This window comes from Lynx canadensis, chromosome D4, assembly GCF_007474595.2.
Source record: "Lynx canadensis isolate LIC74 chromosome D4, mLynCan4.pri.v2, whole genome shotgun sequence".
Classification (NCBI taxonomy): domain Eukaryota; kingdom Metazoa; phylum Chordata; class Mammalia; order Carnivora; family Felidae; genus Lynx; species Lynx canadensis.
The window spans coordinates 64,416,137-64,424,843 of NC_044315.2; the positions used below are offsets into that span (position 1 = coordinate 64,416,137).

Genomic DNA, 8,707 nt, shown 5'->3' on the forward strand with positions numbered 1-8,707 from the left:
TAATTATTATTCTATATTTTAATATTTCTATTTCTCACATTATTATACTATTATATATCATATACTAATGTAAGTATTAAATTATCAAAAGACTACATTTGAGAATAAAATAAACTATTTCTTCTGTATATATTCAATATTGAAATTAATGTGAATCACTAAAAATATTATTACATATGAAAATAACATTTCACATTCTGGTGCTGTGAATAAACATAATCTAGTTGGTTGAAAAGGCTATTTATGGGGCGCCTGGGTGGCGCAGTCGGTTAAGCGTCCGACTTCAGCCAGGTCACGATCTCGTGGTCCGGGAGTTCGAGCCCCGCGTCAGGCTCTGGGCTGACGGCTCAGAGCCTGGAGCCTGTTTCCGATTCTGTGTCTCCCTCTCTCTCTGCCCCTCCCCGTTCATGCTCTGTCTCTCTCTGTCCCAAAAATAAATAAACGTTGAAAAAAAAATTTAAAAAAAGAAAAGGCTATTTATTTGCTTTATTATTTTAGTGGCAACCATTTAAGAAAGCAGTTTTTATATTTGTGGTCCTAATTCCATATCAGAAACATCAATAATAGTAATAAAATAAAGAAAAATTAAAAAAATTATTAGATATATTTAAAATGTATGTCACTACTTGTGGATATATTCAATCTTATTTCTAGGAGGTATCAAGTACTGTTCATGAAAAAAGCCAATAGTAAATCACTGAAAAGAGACAGAAAAGTTAGAAGTTATCTACTGAGAAGTCATATACCATGTTACTGCACAACCAGGAAAATCTTTTAAAAGCAATGGCAAAATACAAAAATATTTCAATATAATAATAATTCATATCACTACTCAAATAATCAACAAAATATTTCTAAATTAAAGTAACAGTATAGCAAAATCACCCAATATTTATTTGCCACTAACGATTTTCTAAACACTTTTCTTGTATTGTCATTTAATCCTCATACCAGTCCTAACATGTTGTCTCTGTTTAACTGAACATAGAGCAGTTAAGCTAACAGGAGAAATTTTTCAAAAATAATGGTAAAAGCAGACTTTCAATCTGAATTTAAATCTCACAGCACACTAGGATTTAGACCAAGATTTTGTGGCTTAATTGTTCCGGGATTTGGGGAAATTGTTCTTTAACACCTCGCCTCAGTTTCTTCATAGCATCATTACTTTATCTGCAAAAATGTACAGTTCTGTTAAAATTACATAAAATTACATCACATATGTAAAGTTCCCACTCTACAATTTTTTAAGAGAAGCAGTTGTCCAATGCATAACTGCTTAATTCATAACTCCATTATGTTCAATGCATAACTTCATTAGTCTTAAAGGAACCTGTCCTGCTACTACTCTTCCCACTGCTGATAGCCTTTAGTGTGTCTCTTCACAAATATTGCACTCTGATTAGTAAGTCATAGGAGTTGTATTTGCAGGAATATGCTATAGAGAACAAAAATACGGAAACTGAAAATATGCATTTGAATCCTAGCTCAACCATCATGTCATCATGAAGGAGGGACAAGAAAAGAATATAAAACACAGAACTCAAGGCAGAATGGGAAAGTACCATCTCACATCCAAATACCATTAATTCTAAAAAGCATTAGAAAAAATGAATTATGCCTGGAGACAAGGTAAAGATTCATCTATTTATCTATCTATGATATTATTAAGGAATCAGCTCTAGTTAACATGATATTTTCCAAAATATTTCATGTTTTCCCCTTATCTTTATGTATGTCATCAAGAAATACCTCTAAAGGGGTGCTTGGGTTGTTCAGTCAATTAAGCCTCCTACCTGGGCTCAGGTCATAATCTCACAGTTGGTGAGTTCGAGCCCCACGTAGGGCTCTGTGCTGACAGCTCAGAGCCTGGAGCCTGCTTTGGATTCTGTGTCTCCCTCACTCTCTGCCCTTCTCCCACTCACGCTCTGTCTCTCTCTCTCAAAATAAATAAAAATGTTAAAAAAAATTAAAAAAAAAGAAATACCTCTAGGGATGCCTGGGTGGCTCAGTCAGTTGAGCGACTGACTTCAGCCCAGGTCATGATCCTGTGCTTCATGGGTTCGAGCCCCGCATCAGGCTCTGTGTTGATGGCTCAGAGCCTACAGTCTGCTTCAGATTCTGTTTCTCTCTCTCTCTGTCCCTCCCCCACTCTCTGTCTCCCATAAATAACAAACATTTAAAAAATGTAAAGAAATACTTCTATAATTCCTTTTTTTACATTTCAATCAGTTTACGGTATCTTAAATTCTACTAAAAATTGAATAGAATAAGAGAAAACTGACATCTAGTGTCAAATAAATCATATAATGGTGAGTACAGAGATAAAGATTACTAGAAAATTGTTTCATGTATGGTTTCTGCAAGTAGTGAATATTGATAACAGGCCAATTGGTTTTGCAATGCTTTGCTTTGATACTGATAGTTTAAAAAAATTTATTTTGAACGAGACTGAAAGTGGGGGCAGAGGGAGAGGGAGAGGGAGAATCACAAGCAGTCTCTATGCTCAGCACAGAGCCAGACATGGGGCTTGATCTCATGACGGTGAGATGGTGGCTGACACAGGTCAGGATCTCACCACTGTGAGATCATGACCTGAGCCAAGAGTCTGTTGTTAAACCCAATGATCCACCCAGGTGCCAGACATTGATACTCTTTAAAGCAGTCATTCTCATATATATAAAAGGAGACTTGAATGAATGAGAGTTGCAGGTCAAATGATATAATACTAGCAAATCCATACACACACAAAAATCATGCTTATACATTATTGAAATACCCTAGTCTAAATTAGAGGGACTTAGTTTGGTTAACTAGTAATCAGGAGAGTGGGGTTTAAGTCTAAGGTGAGTTTAGACAAGTAAACATTACTGAGCTTCAGTGTTTCTTCAGTAGCATAAAGGCACTGAAACAAATTCTAATATCTCAACAAGTTACATTGTATGGTTTTAAAACTCATTAATAAAATGAAAAACAAATATTTTTAATAATGTCAAGTCATATAGACCAAAGTCAATATTGCATTTTATGTGGTATTTTAATCCATGGTAATATAAAATATTACAAATGCCAGAGATATAATATGAACAAAGATAAGTGATTTCTTGTAATCCTTCATAATGCCCATGTCAACTACTGGGAATTATAAAACAAGAAGTAGTAAACACATTATTTCTGACAAAGAAACTAAATACCAGATATTCTGCTGCTCTGACATTTCAGAAAACTGATACTCAAGATTATATTTTTAAATGCCAGCATGCTATTACTTTATGTGCTATGTGAATGCAGTTGCATGCATTCAAAAAAAATGATGGAATTTAGTTTATCTTAAAACAGAGCATAATAAAATAATTATAAGTTAGAATAAAATTAACAGGACTATGTCCCATTTTAGTACAAATATAGGGAAATACACTTTTCATTCATAATAATTTTGTTATTTTAAATATTTTCTAAACATATGGTTTTTCTCATTCAAATACATTTTTTATGCATTTTAATTGTCTTATTGTGAAAGCTATGTATCTGAGGGCAATAGAAAGAATTCGGAATTCAAGTGTTACATTATAGAAAAATAACTAATAAACTAAATTTTCTGCAGGAAATTCAAATGAACAATTCTAAGAAATTTTAATGATAGTCACTAAAATCTCAGTCTAGATAATTATATATTTGATTTGAAAAATAAACTGTAGATTTTAAATGTTCTTCTAAAATTTTATGAAAGTACAACAAAATTTATGACAGATTTAGCATACAACACAATCATGATACACAGAAATACTTATTGAATAATTATTACATTAAACTTTTATTATAAAAGGATATAAAACTAGTATTTTGTTTTACTTTTATGAAATGTAAGTTTAATAAAAACTGATGGCATATGCAATAAACATTTACAAAATTTAGACAAGTCTATGTAAGTAGAGTGTAAGTATATGTGTATATATATGTATGTTTGTGTAATGTATATGTGAATGTATATGTGTGAACATATAATGTGTTCTATTTCAGAAATGCTACATTAGAATTTTAGGTTGATTCCTTGTAACTCTTTATTCTAGAAATAAGTATCTATAAAAAATTTAAAGCATATTTAAATCGACTTCTGACTCAGGAGGTAAACCTTGACAGAGGTAAAGATCTTCTACAGAAATTTCTAGTAAGCTAGTACGTACTTACAGAGTAGGTAAATCCTCCACCCCTTAGTAAGATAAAACTTCTCAGAATAAATTGTGTTTAAGTACTATCCATAATTTCCTTAGAAGTCCATGATGTGGCAAGCTTAACAGCCTTTGTTTTTGCAACCTAGTTACTGTTCTCAGGACACGTGTGTTAAAATAATTCAAGAGAAGCTGACAAACTGGGAGGTCTGACAAACTAAAAATTCTGTATGTAAAATTCCTTCTCTCTCTCTCTCTTTGTATGCATACATGTGCACCTGTTTCTTTCTCTGTCTCCAACCCCATTGGTTTTTTTCTATAATAGTTGTTATGGATTGGTAAAGACAGGGCAATGCTTTTGGGTGGTTTGCTCTGCCTAGGAAATTAGAACCTTGAACTCCAAAAGAATGAAAGTGACACATCTGAATTCCAGGAGCACTCTAGTTTTTCCCTACAATTATCAAGTACAGTTTGATCTAAACAGTATGCTAAAACTCATGAAAGGCAGATACATTGTATTTATATATCATTTCATACAAATGTTATATTTCACACTAAACAATAAGCCACCTATTACAAATATTTTCCGTATCAATAAAATATATCAAAAATATCAATAAAATGTAAATGTAAAAAAATTAAAAATAATAATTAAACAACAATAACATTAAAAATTGTAGGTTAATACCAAAAGCTCATTGGTATCAATATTTGAAGTCAATAAAAGAATCACTAATTAGGGAATTAAAAGTTTGAAATGAGAGTCACTACCAATAACATATGATTCAATTAATTCACCAGGAAAATATGATAATTCTAATTTTTTATGCACCTAATTAAAAGTATCTCAAAAATATAAAGCAAAAATTGACTGAAGTAAAAGGAGACACAGATCCACTATCCTAATGGGAAAATTTAACTCATCTCTCTCTGTAAATGATAGACATTAAATATCAGTAAGAATTTTAAAAGTTCAACATAATCAACACCTAAATATAATCGATAAATTATCCAACTTTACACCTAATAACTAAGAAAATATATACCCTTTTCTCTACCATGCAAGGTCCACTCATGAAAACCGTTCTCATTCAAATCTCGAAAGCAAGGTTCAAGAAATGAAAAAAAAAATCGTATGTTAAGTTACAAATAAACAATACACATAGTTTTGGAAAATTCTAATTGTTTGGAAATTAATAGCTATCCCTATATAAATTAAAGAATAAAATATTTTTAATAAAATCAGAAAGATAAAGAAATGACAAAATTATACAATAAAACTTGTGGATCTAATTAAAATTACAGTAGAGAACTTTCTATAATGCAACTTAGCAAGTTAGAAAAACTAAAACAGAATGTAATAAAATATCACAGGACAAAGAGAAAATTATAAAAATAAAATTAAAAATATATGATCAACATATCAACAAAAGTGAGATTCACAAAATAAGATTCATAAATCTTTAAGATTTACAAACTAAGATCAATGAAGAAAGAGAGAAGGCAAAAAACAGATCACATTAGGAAAGCAAAATAGTGTGAAAAAAGGGGACAGCAATATTAAAAAATAATGGATGGAAATTGTGAAATCTTTATCCCAATAAATTTGAAAACCATAATATTTGCCAAAACTGACTCAAAACAAAAAACTTAAGTATTACTCTAACCATCACAAAACCCAATATGGTTTCTAAAAATCATCCTATAAAAAAAGGCAGGTCCAAGCAGTCCTACCTTCTAACATTCAAGGAACAAACAAATCAAATTCACCACAATTATTGTAAAGTCCAGAAAGAGAACACATCTATGTTACTTTAACCAAATCTCTTAACCTTGGTACCAACATAAAAATAATATTAAAGGTAGAAATTATAAGCAAATATCACATATAAATATAGATGCAAATATCTTAAATACCTTCACACCAAATTAAGAACAAATAAAGGTGATAATACACCTTGAATAATTTAAACTTACCACAGGAATTTACTGTTTTTTAGTATTAGAAAAAAATTATTATAAACTGACTAATTTGTATATGAGAAAATCAAGTAATCATCCCAATGGTTACCAGAATGGGGATTAAGGAATCACAACCTGTTATGTTAAAAAACAGCTCACCACAATAAACAGAAAATAGAGTTTTCTCAATGTGACAATCCTTAACCATTATAAAACTGGAAAAAAAAAAACACATAATGTGAAATATTTAAAGTATTTATTTTATGACTAGAAACAAGTAAAAGGCATCCATTTTTACTGATGTCATTTCATATTCTTCTGGAGACACTGTCCAGTGCAAGAAGTCAAAGAAAATTAAGGGGATAGGAAAAAATAAGTCAGATCCTTTTTTATAAATGATATAGTAAAAAGAATCTACAAGTAGATTTATAAAAAGTTTAGATTGTACATGGAAAATTTGCTTCTATACAAAATTAATATTTGAAATTTTATTGCACTTTAATGTTAAAACTACAAGCATTTCTAATATTTACTTAAAATATATCACTTAACAGAAACAAAACCTCTAATGTACCTAAGGGGTAAAATCTAAGAAAATGTGGGTAAAATTTTTACAGAGTAAAATGCATTTATAATATTTATATATAGTTTATATATTTTATGTATAGTTTATATTGAGTATACATAAAAATTACCGATATATATTGGAGGAGACATTAATAAATCAAGAGATATGTACTCATACTCAATATAACAAGATCCCATATTTATCATAAATGAGATATAAATTCAATTTAATTCTAATCAAAATTTCAATAGGATTTGGTAGAAATTAATAAACATAAATTTAAGTCATAAAATGCCAAGAATAGTCAAGGAATTCCCAAAGAGTAAGACTTATCTGCCACATAACTTTCAAGTATTATTTTTAAAGATGCCATATATGTCAGTGTCACATGACAGCACTTTAATCAATGCTATTTTCAACCCATGTGACTGCAGAATTTAGAGCTGAGATTATATATAGGATTCCTATAAACTTACAAAAAAACCCATAAAGTATCCAGATGATAAATGCACATACACAGAGGCAATTTACAGAGAAGGAAATATGAAAGCCTAATAATTATTTTTATGATATCACCTATTGAAATGTCAAATACATGTAACTTAAAATATAATTTTTAGCAATTCACACATATGTGATGACGTTGTCAAGAAAGACAAAACATAAAACAAAATTGAGGCTAGTAGTCCTCTAGATGGAAGAAGAGGATGTTGATTTTTGTCAGGGAAAGGCCAGTAGGAATTCTACAATGACCACAAAGTTCTGGATTAAAGGTGATTAGTGGGCACACAAATATTTTTTTCTTATTCCTTATGTGTCACATGTTTCTTATATTTTATGATATATTTTCATATAAAATGCACAATTTAAGGAATATCATGGTAAATTATTAAAAAAAAATTAAAAAGACAAAAATGTAGTATGAAAAATTCCCAGAGAGATCTTGCTTCAGCAACACATAATACTAAAAGTGGAAAGACACAGAGAAGATTAGCATAGTCCCTGGACAAGGATGACACAAAATGCTTCCAGAGAGAGTAAACCTCTTTGCTCATAACAAACTCAACCACAGTAGTATATACTACAGAAAGCTAAATAAAACCATTTTCAGAAATGCAAGCAGTGAAAATCTACCATGCAATGACCTTCTAAGAGTGAATTACTCTTAAGTGTATTCTTGCACACTAATAAATTCATCAATGAAGAATCATGAAATATAAGAAATAATGATGAGAAAGAAAACTGGTAAAATGTATAGTTAATACTAATAATTATTAACAAAAAACAAAACTCAACAAAACAAAAATGGGCCTTTCTCTGATTTTTCATTCTGAATGGAAATAAATTTGATTCAAGAAAGAGTTAGGTGGTCCCATTTTAGTGTATGGCACAAGATGTATTTTCCACTGCAGGTTCTGCCAGAGTCTTTCATTGGCGATACAGACTGTTCAAATTATACACACACAGCAATTGTGTGTGTGTGTGTGTGTGTGTGTGTGTGTGGCTGTGCGCACACACTATAGATCCAACAAATCGTAAAGAGAGCATAAGTTGAACACACCGTACCCTCCTTTATTACAAAGGTGTTCTGGCTAAGCTTCAGTAAGTACATGTAATATTTTTAATATTTGCTATCTAAATGCTACATGGGAAGATGAAGGGCTATGTTGATCAAATTCTGTATCATTTTAACCATCCTACTTCCTTGCTTGGCTTTAGTATACACAGGTTGATTAGTAATATAGTTTCGACTATTGTGCTTACTCACAAGATCACAATTGGGGTTAAAAAGTATAAGAATCTTCATTTTTTTCAGCGATTTCAAGGTATTAGTTTCAGAATTCAGGCCTTTTCTAGGGCCAAATAAGATGTATCTCACATCAAACTTATTTCACATTTGGCCTCTGGCATTAAGGGGAATATAAGGTCCAGCAAGTCCATTGTTTGAGATTTCCTTTGAAATATTAGGCAACAGGTATGGATTGAATTATCTTCCCAGATGCTTTCCTTT

The 8,707-nt window shown here is 30.8% G+C and overlaps 1 non-coding gene across 1 annotated transcript; it reads left to right on the plus strand.

The window, feature by feature from the left end:
* Positions 1–7,637: 7,637 nt before the first annotated feature.
* Positions 7,638–7,745, plus strand: LOC115500174. The gene has a single exon (XR_003964424.1). It is a non-coding gene; the product is annotated as a U6 spliceosomal RNA (small nuclear RNA).
* The last annotated feature ends 962 nt before the right edge of the window (positions 7,746–8,707 follow it).